This window comes from Myotis yumanensis, unplaced genomic scaffold (assembly GCF_028538775.1).
Source record: "Myotis yumanensis isolate MYYU_CA2020_CCGP unplaced genomic scaffold, mMyoYum1.0.hap1 SCAF_8, whole genome shotgun sequence".
Lineage (NCBI taxonomy): Eukaryota > Metazoa > Chordata > Mammalia > Chiroptera > Vespertilionidae > Myotis > Myotis yumanensis.
The window spans coordinates 10,270,120-10,288,277 of NW_027223759.1; the positions used below are offsets into that span (position 1 = coordinate 10,270,120).

At 42.0% G+C, this 18,158-nt stretch overlaps 1 protein-coding gene and 1 non-coding gene across 3 annotated transcripts in view; one reads left to right on the top strand and one right to left on the bottom strand.

The window, feature by feature from the left end:
• Window positions 1-18,158, top strand: part of BMPR2 (bone morphogenetic protein receptor type 2) — a 120,440-nt gene that overhangs the window by 33,904 nt on the left and 68,378 nt on the right. The window lies entirely within an intron of this gene.
• LOC139015845 (U6 spliceosomal RNA) lies at window positions 8,631-8,737 on the bottom strand. The gene has a single exon (XR_011472502.1). It is a non-coding gene; the product is annotated as a U6 spliceosomal RNA (small nuclear RNA).

The following is an 18,158-nucleotide window of genomic DNA, read 5'->3' on the forward strand; positions in this document are numbered from 1 at the left end:
ATAGTTAAGATTTTAAAAGAAAAAAAAAAAGAGAACTCACAGACATTGTCACTAGTATGGTGATTGCAGGGATGGGCGGTGGTGGAGGTGGAAGAGGGCATAGAGGGGATAAATGGTGATGGAAAGAAAAGATTCCTTTTTTGTGCTAAATCTCACAAATCTTGGTGTTTCCAACAGTTACTGATTTACCAGTTTCTGTTTGATGCAAGAATCATTATAGATGTTGAAATCTATACTTCCTTTTCTGTTGTCTTTGTTTACATAGGCTTTTTTTCAGTTCAACTTGAAATTTTAGATTGAGAATCTGTCACATGTTGCAAGCATAGAATGATATTGTAGGGTAGGAAAAATTTTTTCCTTCTATTTTTCTAGGTTCTCTGCTCACGCTTTGTAACAAAAAAACAGATAAACTAGAAAAGCATACAAACTTAACATGAAACTTGAGCGTTTGTAAGGAAATGAAGGCCCAAAGAAGGTTTGATAGAAGAGTAGAAAGTTGAAAAAATGTGATAGGACAAAAGGAAAGAGCTAAATGTAATAACTTGAGGGAAACGTAGCAAAGGCCTATCTGTTTGGATTCCTCTTGGTGTCTCTCTGTCTGTAGAGATAAGGATGCTTCTTTACTAAAGGGAGGGTACCTCTCACATGAGGGTCTTATGATCTGCTTCAGGGGATAAGGGGCAAGTCAGAGAGTCCTTTCTACACCTGCCACTTCTAAAATTTCTTCAGCTTAAAATGTTCAATATGCCAAGGTACCATATTTTGGAGTAGCATGTCCCAACCCCATCAATATCACAGATGACAAATACTGTTTATGGTCAGCAACTTAGAACTCTTCACATTAAACTATTGGCCCAAAGATAGGTCATTAGAGTATAACTATTATTCCATAAGTTATGTATTACTAATTTAGTGTTATATGTACTAAAATTCCTCTATGTTGGCATCTGTCTAATACCTTTGGCTCTAGCTTTATTTACTTACTAGAGGCCTGGTGCACAAAAATTTGTGCGGGGGGGGGGGGTCCCCTCAGCCTGGCCCATGTCCTCTTGCAGTCTGGGACCCCTCGGAGGATGTCCACCTGCTGGCCTGGGGGATCGGGCCCAAGCTGGCAGTCAGACATCCCTCTGGCAGCCTGGCAGCCTGGCAGCCCTTGGGGGATGTCCACTTACCAGCAGGGAGCAGACCTAAGCTGCAGTCGGACATCCTTAGCGCTACTGAGGAGGCGGGAGAGGCTCCCACCACCACCACTGTGCTGGCAGCCATCAGCCTGGCTTGTGGCTGAGCAGAGCTCCCCCTGTGGGAGCGCACTGACCACTAGGGGGCAGCTCCTGCATTGAGCATCTGCCCCCTGGTGGTCAGTGTGTGTCATAGTGACCAGTCATTCCCAGTGGTTCTGCTGTTAGGGTTAATTTGCATATTACCCTTTTATTATATAGGATAGAGGCCTGGTGCACGGGTGGGGGCTGGCTGGTTTGCCCTGAAGGGTGTCCCGGATCAGGGTGGGGGTCCCGCTTGGGTGCCTGGCCAGCCTGGGTGAGGGGCTGATGGGTGTTTGCAGGCTGGTCACACCCCCTTCAGGGTGGGGGGTCCCCACTGGGATTCCTGGCCAGTCTGGGTAAGGGGCTGAGGGCCATTTTCAGGCTGGCCAAGCCCCCCGGTGACGGAAGCTCCCAGCTTCTCCTTTTTTTCTTTTTCTTTTTATTCTGGGATTTATTTACCTTGTATAATTGAAACTTTGTAGCCTTGAGTGGAGCTCAGAGCCGGCCAGGGCGGGCGGGAAGCTTGGCTTCCTCCATCGCCAGGGGACAACCCAAGCCTCCTGCTTGTTCCAGCTCCGTGGCCACGGCCAGCTGAAAGCAGGTATCTGGGGTTTATTTATCTTCTATAATTGAAACTTTGTTGCCTTGAGTGGAGCTCAGAGCTGGCCAGGGCAGGCAGGAAGCTTGGCTTCCTCCATTGCCAGGGGACAGCCCAAGCCTCCTGCTTGCTCCAGCTCGATGGCCATGGCCGGCTGAAAGCAGGCATCTGGGGTTTATTTATCTTCTATAATTGAAACTTTGTTGCCTTGAGTGGAGCTCAGAGCTGGCCGCAGCAGGCAGGAAGCTTGGCTTCCTGCATCACTGGGGCAACCAAGCCTCCTGCTTGTTCCAGCTCCGTGGCTGCCGGCCGCCAGCTTGGTTGGGTTAATTTGCATATAGTCGCTCTGATTGGTTGGTGGGCATGGCTTAAGATGTAGCGAAGGTACGGTCAATTTGTGTGTTTGTCTTTTATTAGTGTAGATTTATTTTTATTAAATTTATTGGGGGTGACATTAGTTAATAAGATCATAAGGTTTCAAGTGTACATTTCTGTGATATGTGATTTGCTTATTGCATTGTGTGCCCAGCACCCAGTCAAATCATCTTCCACCACCATATATTTGCCCCCATTTTCCCTTTTCTGCCCCCCAAACCCCTTCACTCTGGTAACCACCATACTGTTTTCTGTGTCTATGAGTTTAAGTTTTATAGCCTTATACTAGGGGCCCAGTGCACGAATTCATGCACCTTGAAAGGAACTGTGGGCTGTGAGGCTGTGGTGGGCACAGGGGCAGGTCTTGGCCATCCTCCGTGCACCCACCCGGTCCCTCCCTCCGTGGCCCCCGGTCCCCTGCCTGCCAGCAGCCCCACTCCCGCCGCCGCCGCTCCCATGTGCTGACGGTGCTGGCCCGCACCGCTGACAGCACGGAGCAATTGGGGCCAGCGCCAGCAGTGGGTGCAAGTGGGATTGGTGCCATCAGTGGGTACGAGCGGCAGCTGCTGCCCTGATCACCCCTCAGGAGCAGGGGGAGGTAGAGAAGCCCGCAGGGGCAATTGGGGCCAGCAGCGGGTGCAAGCAGGGCCAGTGCCGGCAGCAGGTGCAAGTGCCAGGTGGGACTGCGGCATGTGGGCCAAAGAATTTTCAGTAACCACTAGAGGCTTGCCCCGATGACAGCAACCAGCGCTCCACTTTGGTCTGGTGCCCCCGCTCACCTGCTCCACCATCCTGCCGCGGCCGACGCCCGCCATGTTCCGCATGCAACCCCTGGTGGTCAGCACATGTCATACCAGCCGGTTGTTTGGTTGTTCTGCCATTCGGTCTGTTTGCATATTAGGCTTTTATATATATAGATGAGTGAGCTTTTTCCGACTGACTTATTTTGCCTAGCATAATATTCTCAAGCTCCATCCATATTGTTACAAATGGCAATATTTCATCTTTTCTTATGGCTGAGTAGTATTCCATAGTGTATATGTACCACATCTTCTTTATCTGATCCTTTATTGAAGGACACTTTTGTTGTCTCCATGTCTTGGCCACCATGAATAATGCTGCAATGAACATAGGGGTGCATATATCTTTGAGAATAAATGTTTTTGAGTTTCTCGGGTACATACCCAGAAGAGGGATTGCTGGGTCATATGGTAACTCATATTCTTAAATTTTTGAGGAACCTCCATACTGGTTTCCATAGTGGCTGTACCAGTTTACATTCCCACCAGCAGTGAATGAGGGTTCCTTTTTCTCCACAACTTCTTCAATACTTGTTCTTACCTGTCTGGTTGATAATAGTCATTCTAACAGGTGTGACATAGTATCTCGTTGTTTTTATTTGCCATTTTCCTAATAGCTGGTGAAATTGAACATCTTTTCATATATCTGTTGGCCATTTGTCTAGAGGTTTCTGTTCAGGTCCTCTGCCCTTTTTGTTTGTTTGTTTGTTTTTTTAATTAAATCTTTATTGTTCAGATTACATTTGTTCCTCCTTTTTTCCCCCCCATAACTCCTCCTCCCAGTTCCCGCCCCACCCTCCGCCCTCACTCCCCACCCACTGTCCTCATCCATAGGTGCACGATTTTTGTCCAGTCTCTTCCCGCATCTCCTACACCCCTTTCCCCCACAAGAATAGTCAGTCCATTCCCTTTCTATGTCTCTGATTCATTATAATCACCAGTTCATTCTGTACATCAGATTATTTATTCACTTGATTCTTAGATTCACTTGTTGATAGATGCATGTTTGTTGTTCATAATTTGTATCTTTACCTTTTTCTTCTTCTTCCTCTTCTTAAAGGATACCTTTCAGCATTTCGTATAATACTGGTTTAGTGGTGATAAACTCCTTTAGCTTTTCCTTATCTGTGAAGCTCTTTGTCTGACCTTCAATTCTGAATGATAGCTTTGCTGGATAAAGTAATCTTGGTTGTAGGTTCTTGGTATTCATCACTTTGAATATTTCTTGCCATTCCCTTCTGGCCTGCAAAGTTTCTGTTGAGAAATCAGCTGACAGTCGTATGGGTATTCCCTTGTAGGTAATTGAGTCTCTTTCTCTTGCTGCTTTTAAGATTCTCTCTTTGTCTTTTGCTCTTGGCATTTTAATTATGATGTGTCTTGGTGTGGTCCTCTTTGGATTCCTTTTGTTTGGGGTTCTCTGCGCTTCTTGGACCTGTAAGTCCATTTCTTTCACCAGGTGGGGGAAGTTTTCTGTCATTATTTCTTCAAATAGGTTTTCAATATCTTGCTGTCTCTCATCTTCTGGCACCCCTATAATTCTGATGTTTGTACACTTGAAGCTGTCCCAGAGGCTCCTTACACTATCTTCGTAGTTTTGGATTCTTTTTTCATTTTGCTTTTCCGGTTGGGTGTTTTTTGCTTCTTCGCATTTCAAATCTTTGACTTGATTCTTGCGCTCTTCTGGTCTGCTATTGGGTGTCTGTATAATATTCTTTATTTCAGTCAGTGTATGCTTAATTTCTAGTTGGTTCTTTATCACAGCATCAAGGGTCTCATTAGATTTCGTGAGGCTCTCATCAAGTTTATTGGCAGCTTCTAGCACATTATTGCAAGCCCTCAAAATTGCGTTTTTTAGCTCTATATCCTCCATTTCTGTCATGTATTTTTGTCTCCGCATTTTTTATGCTTTCTTGGTGCACCCCCTTGTGGTCTTTATGTGCAGTCTTGTTCTAGTTAAGCCTTGATTGTTGTAGTTAATATTAGAGGGATTTGACCACCAGGCCAACTGGCTGTGAGAATCACCTTTATCTGCAGTGGGAAAACTTCTGTCCTCTGGAGAGGTGCTAATCTAGCCTTTGCCTGAGGCTATCCGGCAAATGGCTCTGCGCAGGGCTTGGGCGGGGCGGGTCGCATAGGATCAACAGGGCGGGCGGAGGGAGCAGTTATGGCTGCTCTCAGTCCCGTTCCCAGAGGCTCTGCTTCTCAGAACCCCAGCAACCGCTGCAAACCTCGGAGAGAAAGCTGCCCTCACATTCCAACTGATGCCAGACAATCCTGCCTCTCCCGTTTGAGTCTGAGTTCCTAGAGACTCGCCGGGATCTGGAGCTCAGAGTCTGAGACTCCCTCCTGATTGAAAACGACAACCGCGCCCTCAGCCACCAGCCTGCTTTGTGCGCGCACCTCCGCACCTTTGTATTTTCCACACTGCGCCTCCTCTGAGCCTCGGTATGCTGTTCTCTTTCCTTCTAGTTGAAGAGACTCTCCTCAGCCAGCTTTCCTGTGGTTCTGGGTGATGTCCATTCTCTCTTTTAGTTGTATTTTTGAAGTGGTTGTTTGCGGCAGCAATCTTCGGTGTTTACCTATGCCGCCATCTTGGTCTTCCTCTGTCTGCCCATTTTTAAATTAGATTGTTTGTTTGGTGTTGAGTTATAAGTTGTTTATATATTTTGGATATTAATCCCTTGTTGGAACTGTTTGCAAATATCTCCCATTTGGTTAGTTGACTTTTTGTTTTGTTGTCAGTTTCTTTTGTTGTACAGAAACTTTTTAGTTTGATATACAGTGGGGCCTTGACTTATGAGTTTAATTCGTTCCGTGATGGAGCTCGTTACTCAAATTACTCGTATGTCAAATCAAAAAGTGAACGAGTGAGACACGTGATGCTGGGCTGATGTTGTGGCGTTCACTGTGACGTTCGCTGCGCCAATGAAGCTGGCTCGTAACCTGAATTTTAGCTTGCAACTCAAAGCAAAAAAATCAGCCGAGAGATGGCTCGTATCTCGAAAAACTCGTTAGTCGGGACACTCGTAAGTCAAGGCCTCACTGTAGTCCCATTCATTTATTTTTGCCTTTACTTCCCTTGTCTTTGGGGTCAGATTCATAAAATGTTCCCAAAGCCAAGGTCCATAAGTTTAGTACCTGTGTTTTCTTCTATGTTATTTATTGTTTTAGATCTTATATTTATGTCTTTGATCTATTTTGAATTAATTTTTGTACATTGGGACAGACTATAATCTAGTTTCATTTTTTTGCATGTGGTTTTCCAGTTTTCCCAGCACAATTTATTGAAGAGGTTTTCTTTTCTCCATTGTGTGTTTTTGGCTTCTTAGTCTAAAATTATTTAGCTCAGTGAATAGAGCATCAGCCTGTGGACCAAAGGGTCCAGGGTTCGATTCCGGTCAAGGGGCATATACCTTGGTTGCAGGTTCCTCCCTGGCCCCAGCCCTGGTCAGTGCACGTGTAGGAGGCATCCAATCAATGTGTTTCTCTCACATCAATATTTCTCTCTGTCTTTCTCTCTCTCTTCCACCCTCTAAAAATCAATGGAAAAATATCCTCGGGTGAGATTAAAAAAATAAATAAATAAAAAATTTATTTGCCCATATACATGCAGTTTTATTTCTGGGTTCTCAATTTTGTTCCATTGGCCTGTGTGTCTATTTTTTTTCTTTTATCAGTACCATGCTGTTTTAATTGTTATAGCTCTGCAGTATAATTTGAAGTCAGGTAGTATGATACTTCCAGCTTTCTTCTTTTTTCTGAGGATTGCTTTGGCTTTGGAGTCTTTTGTGGTTCCATACAAACCTGATGATTTAATGTTATATGCACTAAAATTGCTCTATATTGGCACGTTTCTGTTTAACACTGTTAGCTCCAGCTTTAGAGTAGAATTTTGTTGGAGCCTGCCTGGGTATGCAAATGTAGTTTTCTGAATAGTCTCCATAGTGAGCCAACATCTTCTACTTGTTACAGTGTTATTTAAATGTCTGTGGAAATGGACTCCAGCATAGTTCAGGCTTCTCCATTATCTACTAACTTAATTTTGAAATGGCTAATTTATAACAGTGCTACCTTCCTATTGGCTTTATGCAAATAGGGTGAGTTTTCTTACTTTTAGCTTAGAATGTATGTCTTATTATATTTGAAGTCATATAAAATATCTATTATATTCTAGGGAACTTTGCTAAGATTAAAGATTATCACTTTGAATTTTAGTAGCATTTTATAGTATTCAAAATGTTCTTACATGTATTTTTTCATTTTTGGATTGTTAATGCACATAACCTAGTTTATTTTGACTCATGCAAAGGAAGTAAATGACTTTGAGACTGCGATGAGGATAGGCTTAAGTTTATGTCTGGTATACCTTTAAATTGTTATGTACTTGTATTACCTATTTAAAAAAGTACAGTTAGCCCTAGCTGGTTTGGCTCAGTGGCTAGAGCATCAGCCTGCGGACTGAAAGATCCCAGGTTCAATTCCAGTCAAGGGCACATGCCCGGGTTGTGGGCTCGATCCCCAGCAGGGGGCGTGCAGGAGGCAGCCAATCAATGATTCTCTCTCATCATTGATGTTTCTTTCTCTCTCTCTCTCTCCCTTCCTCTCTGAGATCAATCAAAATATATTTTTTAAAAAAGTACAATTACTATGGTTGCCATATAGAAACTTGTTTATGAGAGGATGTGGAAAAATTAGTAAATAGACTATCAAAGTTGTTCAGGCAAAAGATGAGGATAGCCAAAACTAGAATGGCGCATTGGATAGAGATTGATATATATACATGGAATCTAGAGATATTTTGGAGGTAAAATTCATTGCACTTGGTGATTAATTGGATGTTATGTATTTCTGCAATGGAAGTTTTATAGTGAGCATGTAATACTTTTGTATGCCCAAAATGAAGTTAAGTAAAAAGGAAAGAACTTCTAGCTAGAGGCCTATAACAAGGTTTCATTATCTCCTGAGGCTTGAAACTTTTTCATTCCTATATTATCATTTCTCTGGGATAGTTTCATTTCTTCACTTCACTTGTAACTTTATTTCCATTATCATAGCACCTCTCCAGTTAAGAATTTTATTATGGCTCCACTGCATCATTATACAACATACCTTTTATTATTGCTTCACCCAGCATCTATTTATTCCCACTATAGTTCTTCCATATTTTGAGCAGTCTAATGTTCCGTAGGTGTAATTGCAGTATCAGTTTTTACATGCTCCAAGAACTATAGCAGCCTCCTATCTAAAGTCCAAAGTTTAGGATAGAGTATAACATTCTACCTTACTAACCTTACCTTTTCCTGTTACTCCTTCTCTTAACACATACACACCCCTCACACTCTCTATAGTTCATCAGAATTTAATGATTTATTGTTCTTTTTTTCTTTATTGATTAAGGTATTATAAATGTGTCCTTATCCCCTCATTGTCCCCCCATCCCCCCAGTCCTGCCCTCACCCTCACCCTCACCCCCTGTTGTCTGCGTCCATCGCTTATGCTTATATGCATGCATGCAAGTCCTTTGGTTGATCTCTCCCCCTTACCCCCACCCTCCCCTACCTTCCCTCTGAGCATCTGATCAATGTTTCTCTGTCTAAAAATATGGAATGCTTCACAAATTTGCGTGTCGTCCTTGCACAGGGGCCATGCTAACCTTCTCTGTATCGTTCCAATTTTAGTATATGTGCTGCCGAAGCAAGCACGATTTATTGTTCTTATTCTGGTGGTTTTCTTTTCATAATGTCTTTGAATGATGTCTTTGTACCTCTTTTTAGTGATAGGTACTTATTTATTGCCATTTTTATTCTTTATGCCTATGTTTCTCTCCATCTCTGTTAAAATATTTTATTATTGATTGATAGAGAGAAAGGAAGGAGGGGGAGAGAGAGAGAGAGAGAGAGAGAGAAAAGAGAGAAACATTGATTTGTTGTTCCATGTAATTATGCATTCATTGGTTGATTCTTGTATGTGCCCTGACCAGGGATCAAATCTGCAACCTTGGCGTATCCAGACGATGGTCTAACCCAGTGGTCGGCAAACTGCGGCTTGCGAGCCACATGCGGCTCTTTGGCCCCTTGAGTGTGGCTCTTCCACAAAATACCGACTTCTGCGCATGGGCCACGAAGTTTCAATCGCACTGTACATTCGTGCCCACATGTGGTATTTTGCGGAAGAGCCACACTCAAGGGGCCAAAGAGCCGCATGTGGCTTGCAAGCCGCAGTTTGCCGACGACTGGTCTAACCAATTGGACTAACCGACCAGGGTGCCTTTTTACCTCTTGGCTATTTTTTTGGGTTCATCACAAATCCTCCATCTTTCCTCATGCCTTAGCTATAAGTTTTTGTTTGTTCCTATATTATCTTATTTACTTCTGTCATGGTACCTTTCCTTCCAAAATTATTCTTTCTTTATTTCCTGGCTAAATTATTAACACGACTACTTACCCTATAGCCTAGGCCACAAACACAGGGGTGATATTTGGATCTTGATTATTCTCTTAATTTTCATTCCTGTTTTCAGCAGAATGTCCAACTAGAAACCAAGGTAATTCTATCATTATTAAACTCAATAGTATATGTGGCATACAGAAGTTATTTTCTTAACTCTTACAATAACCTTTAGGAATTTTTAAAATTCCCATTATACAGATAAGGAAACTAAAATTCAAAGAGAGTAAGTAAGATTAAATGTTAAATTTTTTGTGTGACATCAAGGCCTGTGCAAAATTCATTTGACCCCATCAATATTTCTCTAATCCTTCTCTTCTCCTTTTTTCTCTCTGTTCCTCTCTTTATCATTTTTCTGTCTGGATTATTCCAGCAATAGCTTTCTAACTGGTACAGTGCCTCTCTTCTTTCCCTCCCCCAATCTTTTTTTCATACTCTGCCAAATACAAAGCTGTTCATTTTATTCCCCTGCTTAAAATTCCTCAGTGGTTCCCTGTGGCCCACAAAATGAAGATCAGACTCCTTATCATGGCACATCCATCATCTGGTTCCTGCTTACATTTTCAGCATCATTTCCTACTACTTTCCCTTTCCTGGTCTACATTCTGGCAATATTGAACTATTTATGGTTATTAGAACTTAATGAGTTCTCTCCAAGCTTTTGCTTTTGGAATTTTCCTCTTGCTTGGAATTTCCTTCTCTCCTGCTCTGCCTTTGGGAATCCTTCCTTAGCTATTACAATTCATTTTAAACAGTATTTCTGTGATGTGGACATTTAAAAATATTCCTTGATATTCCCTAGAAAAATGAGGCAGTATTAGGCTTGTCTAAGTCCTCTATTTTTTATTTTTATTTTTTTGCTTCTAGGAGAGCATTTATCACATTGTACTCTTACCTATTAGAGAGTGGAATCCTTAAAAGCAGAATTTTTTTCTTGAGCTCAGGATGAGTATCTTTTAACTCTAGTCCCTAATGTTGTTTCTGACACGTATTTGTATTGATCTGCTTAATACAAAATTACATAACAAAGTACCATAGACTGGGTGGCTTGTTAAACAACAGAAACTTATTTTTCCACAGTTCTGGAGGATTGAAGTCTGAGACCGGGTGCCAGCATGGTCAGGTTCTGGTGAGGGCTCTCTGCTCACTGTGTGCCACCGTGGCCTTTCCTTGGTATGTGTGTGTAGAGAGAGGAATTGTTCTTTTCTTATAAGACCAACAATGCTATTGGATTAGGACCCTACCCTTATGATCTCATGTAACTTTATCCGAAAAGCCCTATCTCCAAATACAGTCACAGTGGGGGTTTTTACTGAATTTTGGGGGGATTCACCACAGTTAGTATTCAATATTTGTTAAAATAATTGTTAAATTTTTTTTATTTTGTGATTCACTGTTTACACAATTGTTTTTGCCATTAGATTATACATTTCTTAAGAGGAGGGAGGGACTGTTTCCTCTTTTTGTATATTTTGGACTTTGAATATATAGATTTTCAAGAGTTGTTGAATGAGCTAAGTTAATTGCATTATAGAATGAGATTGATATTGCGTTATTTAAGTCAGGTGCCTAACAAGGGCTTCTGGGTTACTAATTTTCAGTGACTTTTTTTTCTACTCCAAATCTCTTATTCTTTGTCTTCATATTTCAAGGTAATTATTGTTACCACTTTCTTACATCCTTTCAGAAGTATCCTATTTATATATAAGTATTATACATATTTATCACTGTAGGGCAGTGGTTCTCAACCTTCCTAATGCCTTGACCCTTTAATACAGTTGCTCATGTTGTGGTGACCCCCAACCATAAAATTATTTTCGTTGCTACTTCATAACTGTAATTTTGCTACTGTTATGAATCGTAATGTAAATATCTGATAGGCAGGATGTATTTTCATTGTTACAAATTGAACATAATTAAAGCATAATGATTAATCACAAAAACAATATGTAATTATATATGTGTTTTCTGATGGTCTTAGGTGACCCCTGTGAAAGGGTGGTTCGACCCCTAAAGGGGTCGCGACCCACAGGTTGAGAACCACTGCTGTAGGGTTTTTAATCATTAAAGATAATAAGTTATAGAAAATAATTAGCATGATGTAGTATAGTATAGTAGATTTTATATAAAAAATGTTAGTTTCCTTCCACTTCCTTCCAGGAAGAGATGGCTTCTTAAGGAGACAGTCAGAAATTCCTTTAGGATTTGTTTTCATTTTATAGTTTAAAATACTCTTAATTTTCAGTCTACAAAGGTTCTTCATATTCACATATAAGTAGAAAGTAATACCTAATATAAGGTAATGACTTCTTACCAGTATTTGAAGTTATTCTGTATCATGATGTTTCATTTTATTAGCACGGTGCTTGGTACTAAACTAGGGGTGATTTTTGTTCCTAGGACAGCGGTTCTCAACCTGTGGGTTGCGACGTCTTTGAGGGTTGAACAACCCTTTCACAGGGGTCACCTAAGACCATCAGAAAACACATATATAATTACATATTGTTTTTGTGATTAATCACTATGCTTTAATTATGTTCAATTTGTAACAATGAAAATACATCCTGACTATCAGATATTTACATTACGATTTATAACAGTAGCAAAATTACAGTTATGAAGTAGCAACGAAAATAATTTTATGGTTGGGGGTCACCACAACATGAGCAACTGTGTTAAAGGGTCACGGCATTAGGAAGGTTGAGAACCACTGTCCTAGGACATTTGGCAGTATTTGGAGACAGTTTTTGGTTGTAACAACTAGGGGATGCTATTGACATTTATTTATTGGATAGAAGTCAGAGATGCTGCCAAACATTCTACAAGATGCAGGACAAACTGCCACAGCAAAGAATTATCTGGCCCAAAATACCAGAAATGCTGAAATAGAAAAACCCTGCATTAGCATTAATTGACTATAAGTCGTGGCCTCTCTCATTCTTTCTGTAATTATTGTCTGTGTTGACTATTCATTTTGTAATTATATAATTTTAAATCTAATGTGATACTAAATTAGATATCTAATGTGTAACAGATATGTACATGTTTCTCAGATTTTATTTTATTTTATTTTTTTAATTTTTACATTTTTAAAAAATTGTTTTATTCAGATTTTAATTTAAAATCATTTTATCAGATAGTGTTGGCATTTGCTTTGCAAGTTTTCACTTTAATTAAAAAAACATACTAAAGGCAGCAGCAGATCTGTCTTTCTTAAATTAAAACAATAAAGTGATTCTTAACTGTTCATTGTACTTTGCTACTTTGAAGTTTGACCTGACCGTATTCTATAGCCCAGTGAGGTTGAAATTATATAACCATCTGCCAGTTAGGTAAGGTAGCAGCTGTCTAGGATGTTAAAGAGTGTTGCTTTACTGGATTGGAGGCAAGCAAGGTTTATGTGTAAATGTTATCTTTATTGGACCTCCAGGTTCTTTAGGGCTATTAAGTGTAATTTTTTCATTGGATGTTGTCATTTTGGTGAAGGTGGTTCCTGGTGGAAATGAAATCATGAGGACTAGGTGACAGGAACATCTCTAGGTTGATTTTCAAGAAAATGAGAATTTCAGGGGGAAAATGAGGCAGAGATTAATGATGTCATCCTATATAATAAAAGCCTAATATGCTAAATGTCCAGCCAACCAGTCAGCCATTCAACCAATCAAAGCATAATATGCTAATGATATGCTAAGGCTGCTCAACCACACGCTATAAGTGCACTGACCACCAGGGGCAGACACTCCAACTGGTAGGTTTGCTTGCTGCTGGGGTCTGGCCGATCGATTGGGACTGAGCGAGATGGGCCAGACATGCCCTGGAGCCCTCATGCGGTCCTTCCCCAGCTGGCCAATCTCCCATGTCTCTCCCCGGCCCCAAACGTGCACCTGTGGGGTCCCTCGGCCTGACCTGTGCCCTCTCGCAATCCGGGACCCCTCAGGGAATGTCGGAGAGCTGGTTTTGACCCGATCCTGTAGGCCAGGCCAAGGTATCCCACTGGTGCATGAATTCGTGCCATGGGCCTCTAGTATAATATTTGGCTTAATTTTTGCTTTGAGAAAGATATACTGCTAAAACTATAAGGTCACACAACTAGTAACTGAGGAGCTGAGATTTAAATCCATGCAGTCTAGCTCTAAAGTCTGTGCTCTAACCTTAACACAACACTGTACTCCCTGGCAGTTATCATCCTCCCTATGACCTTTTCACACCTCCCTGCTCCGCCCGCCCCCCCACCCCCCATCTCCATTTGAAAACGGAGAGAGAGGGAAAATGATGAATTCATTGTGGAAAATTCTGAGTGTAAGGTGGTTTATGAATTACCAAGTTAAAACATCTGAACAACCCTAGCTAGTTTGGCTCAGTGGATAGACCATCAGCCTGTGGACTGAAGGGTTCCAGGTTTGATTCTGGTCAAGGGCTCATGCTTGGGTTGTAGGCTCAATCCCCACTAGGGGTTGTGCAGGAGGCAGCTGATCAGTGAGTGATTCTCTCTCATCATTGATGTTTCTCTTTCTCCCTCTTCCTTCCTCTCTGAAATCAATAAAAATATTAAAACAAACAAACCAAAACAAAAGATCTGAACAGTTATTTAATATACTAATCTGGAGTTCAGGAAAAAGGTTTAAGTTTGAGATTTGTAAGTCATTAGTGAACAGTTAGGGAGTTGTGCAGGGGATGAAATGTAGAGTAAATAAAAAACAATTCAGAGATTACCAACATTTATAGGAAGTTCATAGAGTTGGTGGAGGAGCTTGAAAAATAGGTTAAGAAGTGACCAGAGAGATAAGAAAATCAAGATTAAAAATTAAGGTTAAAAGCCAAGAAGGAATGTATGATGCCAGATGTCTTAAAGGCATGCCCTGCTGGCGTGGCTCAGTGGTTGAGCATTGACCTATGAGCTAGGAGGTCACATGATTCGATTCCCTCTTAAGGCACATACCCAGGTTGTGGGTTTGATTTTCGGTCCAAGTGCATAGAGGGAGCAATTCATCAAACACTCTCTCTCTCTCTCTCTCTCTCTCTCTCTCTCCCCCTCTCTTTCTCCTCCCTCCCCCCCCTCCTCTTTTTCTAAGAATCAATAAAAAATAATATCCTCGGGTGAGGAATTAAAAAAAAACTTGAAAGGCAATTTGGGGGCTTAAGAGCATCCATATTTAAAATTTTTTATATAAAACACCAAGTTGCTCTCTAGGAAAGCTGTGGCTAATTATGTAGATAAAGAATATTTTTAGGATATTCTATAATTTACTTTTCTTGTAAGAGTAGCTACTGGGAATGACCACTGATTGTAACATGAGAGAAAAACTGAGTCATGCAAAGCCTTCCCATGAAATTCTTATATATTTATTTGGTTATAATTTTCAGGGCTAGGAAACTTATCCTTTACCCTTTAGTTCCTCTGGCTAGTCAAATAATTTAAACGATATATAGCAAATTAATAGGAGAAAATAAAATTTTAATACATGTGCACGGGGCATTCATGTAAGCATTAAATTCCAAAGACAGTGAGGCAAAAAGAGGTATATGTGTCACTTTGGACAAAGGAGAAAAGTAGGGAAGAGGTTCCAGATTTGAAAGGGGCAGTAGACAATTCACAGGTAGCCAACTCAGAAACAGTGGGATAGAGGGGAATCCAGTGAACAGATATTTGCATAGAATTTTCCAGTCTGTCATATTTTTTTTTAAATTAAATCTTTATTGTTCAGACTATTACAGTTGTTCCTCTTTTTTCCCCCCATAGCTCCCCTCCACCCGGTTCCCCTCCCACCCACCTCCCTCACCCCCCTACCACTGTCCTCATTCATAGGTGCATGATTTTTGTCCAGTCTCTTCCCACATCCCCCACACCCCTTTCCCCTTCAAGAATAGTCAGTCCACTACCTTTCTATGCCCCTGATTCTATTATAATCACCAGTTTATTCTGATCATCAGATTATTTATTCACTTGATTTTTAGATTCACTTGTTGATGGATGTGTATTTGTTGTTCATAATTTGTATCTTTACCTTTTTCTTCTTCTTCCTCTTCTTAAAAGATACCTTTTTTTCATATAATACTGGTTTAGTGGTGATGAACTCCTTTAGCTTTTCCTTATCTGTGAAGCTCTTTATCTGACCTTCAATTCTGAATGATAGCTTTGCTGGATAAAGTAATCTTGGTTGTAGGTTCTTGGTATTCATCACTTTGAATATTTCTTGCCATTCCCTTCTGGCCTGCAAAGTTTCTGTTAAGAAATCAGCTGACAGTCCTATGGGTACTCCCTTGTAGGTAATTGACTGTCTTTCTCTTGCTGCTTTTAAGATTCTCTCTTTGTCTTTTGCTCTTGGCATTTTAATTATGATGTGTCTTGGTGTGGTCCTCTTGGGATTCCTTTTGTTTGGGGTTCTCTTCGCTTCCTGGACTTGTAAGTCTATTTCTTTCACCAGGAAGGGGAAATTTTCTGTCATTATTTCTTCAAATAGGTTTTCAATATCTTGCTATCTTCTTCTGGCACCCCCATAATTCGGATGTTGGTACACTTGAAGCTGTCCCAGAGGCTCCTTACGCTATCTTCGTATTTTTGGATTCTTTTTTCATTTTGCTTTTCCGGTTGGGTGTTTTTTGCTTCTTCGTATTTCAAATCTTTGACTTGATTCTTGTGCTCCTCTGGTCTGCTGTTGGGAGTCTGTATAATATTCTTTATTTCAGTCAGTGTATGCTTAATTTCTAGCTGGTCCTTTATCACAACATCGAGGGTCTCACTAGATTTCTTGAGGGTCTTGCTACATTTATTGGCGGTTTCTAGAAAATTCTTGAAAAACCTTAAAAGTGTGGTTTTGAACTCTGTATCCAGTAGTTTGCTTTCCTCCATTTCTGTCATTTGTGTCCTGTTTCTTTGTCTCGGCATTTTTTATGCTTCGCTGTGTCGATAGAGTGGCTTTCTGTGCTAAGTGTCCTATAGGGCCTAGTGTCTCAGCTTCCACAATTACCTGAGGTGGACACTCTTGGTGCACCCCCTTGTGGGCTTTGTGCACAGTCTTGTTGTAGTTAATCCTTGATTGTTGTAGGTAACACTGGGAGGATTTGACCTCCAGGCCAATTGGCTGTGAGAATCAGCTGTGTCTACGGTGGGAGAACTTCTGTGCTGAAGACACCCTTATGGGGCAAGACTTGCTTCAGTGGGGCTTTGGTGCTGAGTCTGCCCCCTGAGTGTGTCCCTTATGAATCTGAGGAATTGTAATTGGATGGTCCCACTCTGACCACCAGGCACACTGGCTCCTGGATCTCTAAGGAGGTGCTAATCTAGCCTCTGCCTGAGGCTACCCAGCAGAAACCAGCTGTAAAGCAATGCAAGTTGCCCTGGGGCCTTGGGGCAGCTTCAGTTTGTTAAGTAATTTTCAGATTACAAAGGGCCGGGCCTTTCATATGCAAAAGCCTCCGTGCACGGCTTGGGCGGGGCGGGATCCCAGGGGATCAGCAGGGCGGGCGGAGCGAGCAGTTATGGCTGCTCTCAGTCCTGCCCTCAGAGGCCCGGCAATCGCTGCGAGCGCCTCCGAGAGAAAGCTGCCCTCGAGTTCCGACTGATGCCAGACAGTCCCGCTCATCCCGTATGAGTCTGGGTCCCCAGAGACTCATCCGGAACTGGAGCTTAGAGCTTGAGACTCCCTCCCGATTGAAAAAGACAATCGTGTCCTCAGCCGCCAGCCTTCTCCCCATGCACCTCCGCACCTTTGTATTTTACTTCCGCACCGCACCTCCTCTGAGTCTCGGTATGCTTTTCTCTTTCCTTCTAGTTGTAGAATTTCCACTCAGCCAGCCTTCCTGTGGTTCTGGATGATGTCCGTTCCGTCTTTTAGTTGTATTTTTGAAGTGGTTGTGCAAGGTAGCAATCTCCGGTGTTTACCTATGCTGCCATCTTGGTTTTCCCCCCCAGTCTGTCATATTAATTCATATGTGCTAAAGTGAATATGCTGTGGTGATTATGCTAAGGTTCCTTTCTTGAAGCAGATTTTTCAGTCTGACTCTCTTTAAGAAGGAAAGAGAGGGGTAAAAAACTCTTCCTGAGTTTGTTGGACTTTAATTGTTTTCAGCCAAAATAATCTGTCTGTCAGGGTGGTACTGTGGGAGACTCACTCCCAATTCCCACACAGTGTTATAACTTGTCTCTATTACTAGGACTTAAGAACTTTGAGACTGGGGGCACTGTCTGTTTTGTTATGTATATAAACTGCATCTTATTACCATCATATCTCCAGGTTTAGGATAGTCCCTGGCATAGCTATAATAATAAAAGCATAATATGCTAATTAGACTAGGTAGCCGAATGACCTTCCAGACGTCACTCTGGACGTCCTTCCAGATGAAGCCGCTGCAGCGGGGGGCCGAAGTAGAGGTGGTTAGGGGGGATCAGGCAGGCAGGTAAGCAGTTAGGGGTGATCAGGCAGGCAGTCAGGCAGAGTAGTTAGGGGCAATCAGGCAGGCAGGCGAGCAGTTAGGGGTGATCAGGCAGGCAGGCAGGCGAATGGTTAGGGGTGACCAGGCAGACAGAGTGGTTAGGGGCAATCACGCAGGCAGGCAGAGTGTTTAGGGGTGATCAGGCAGGCAGGCAGGTGAGTGGTTAGGAGCCAGCGATCCTGGATTGCAAGAGAGATGTCCGACCACAGGCTGGATCGGACCTAAACCAGCAATCGGACATCC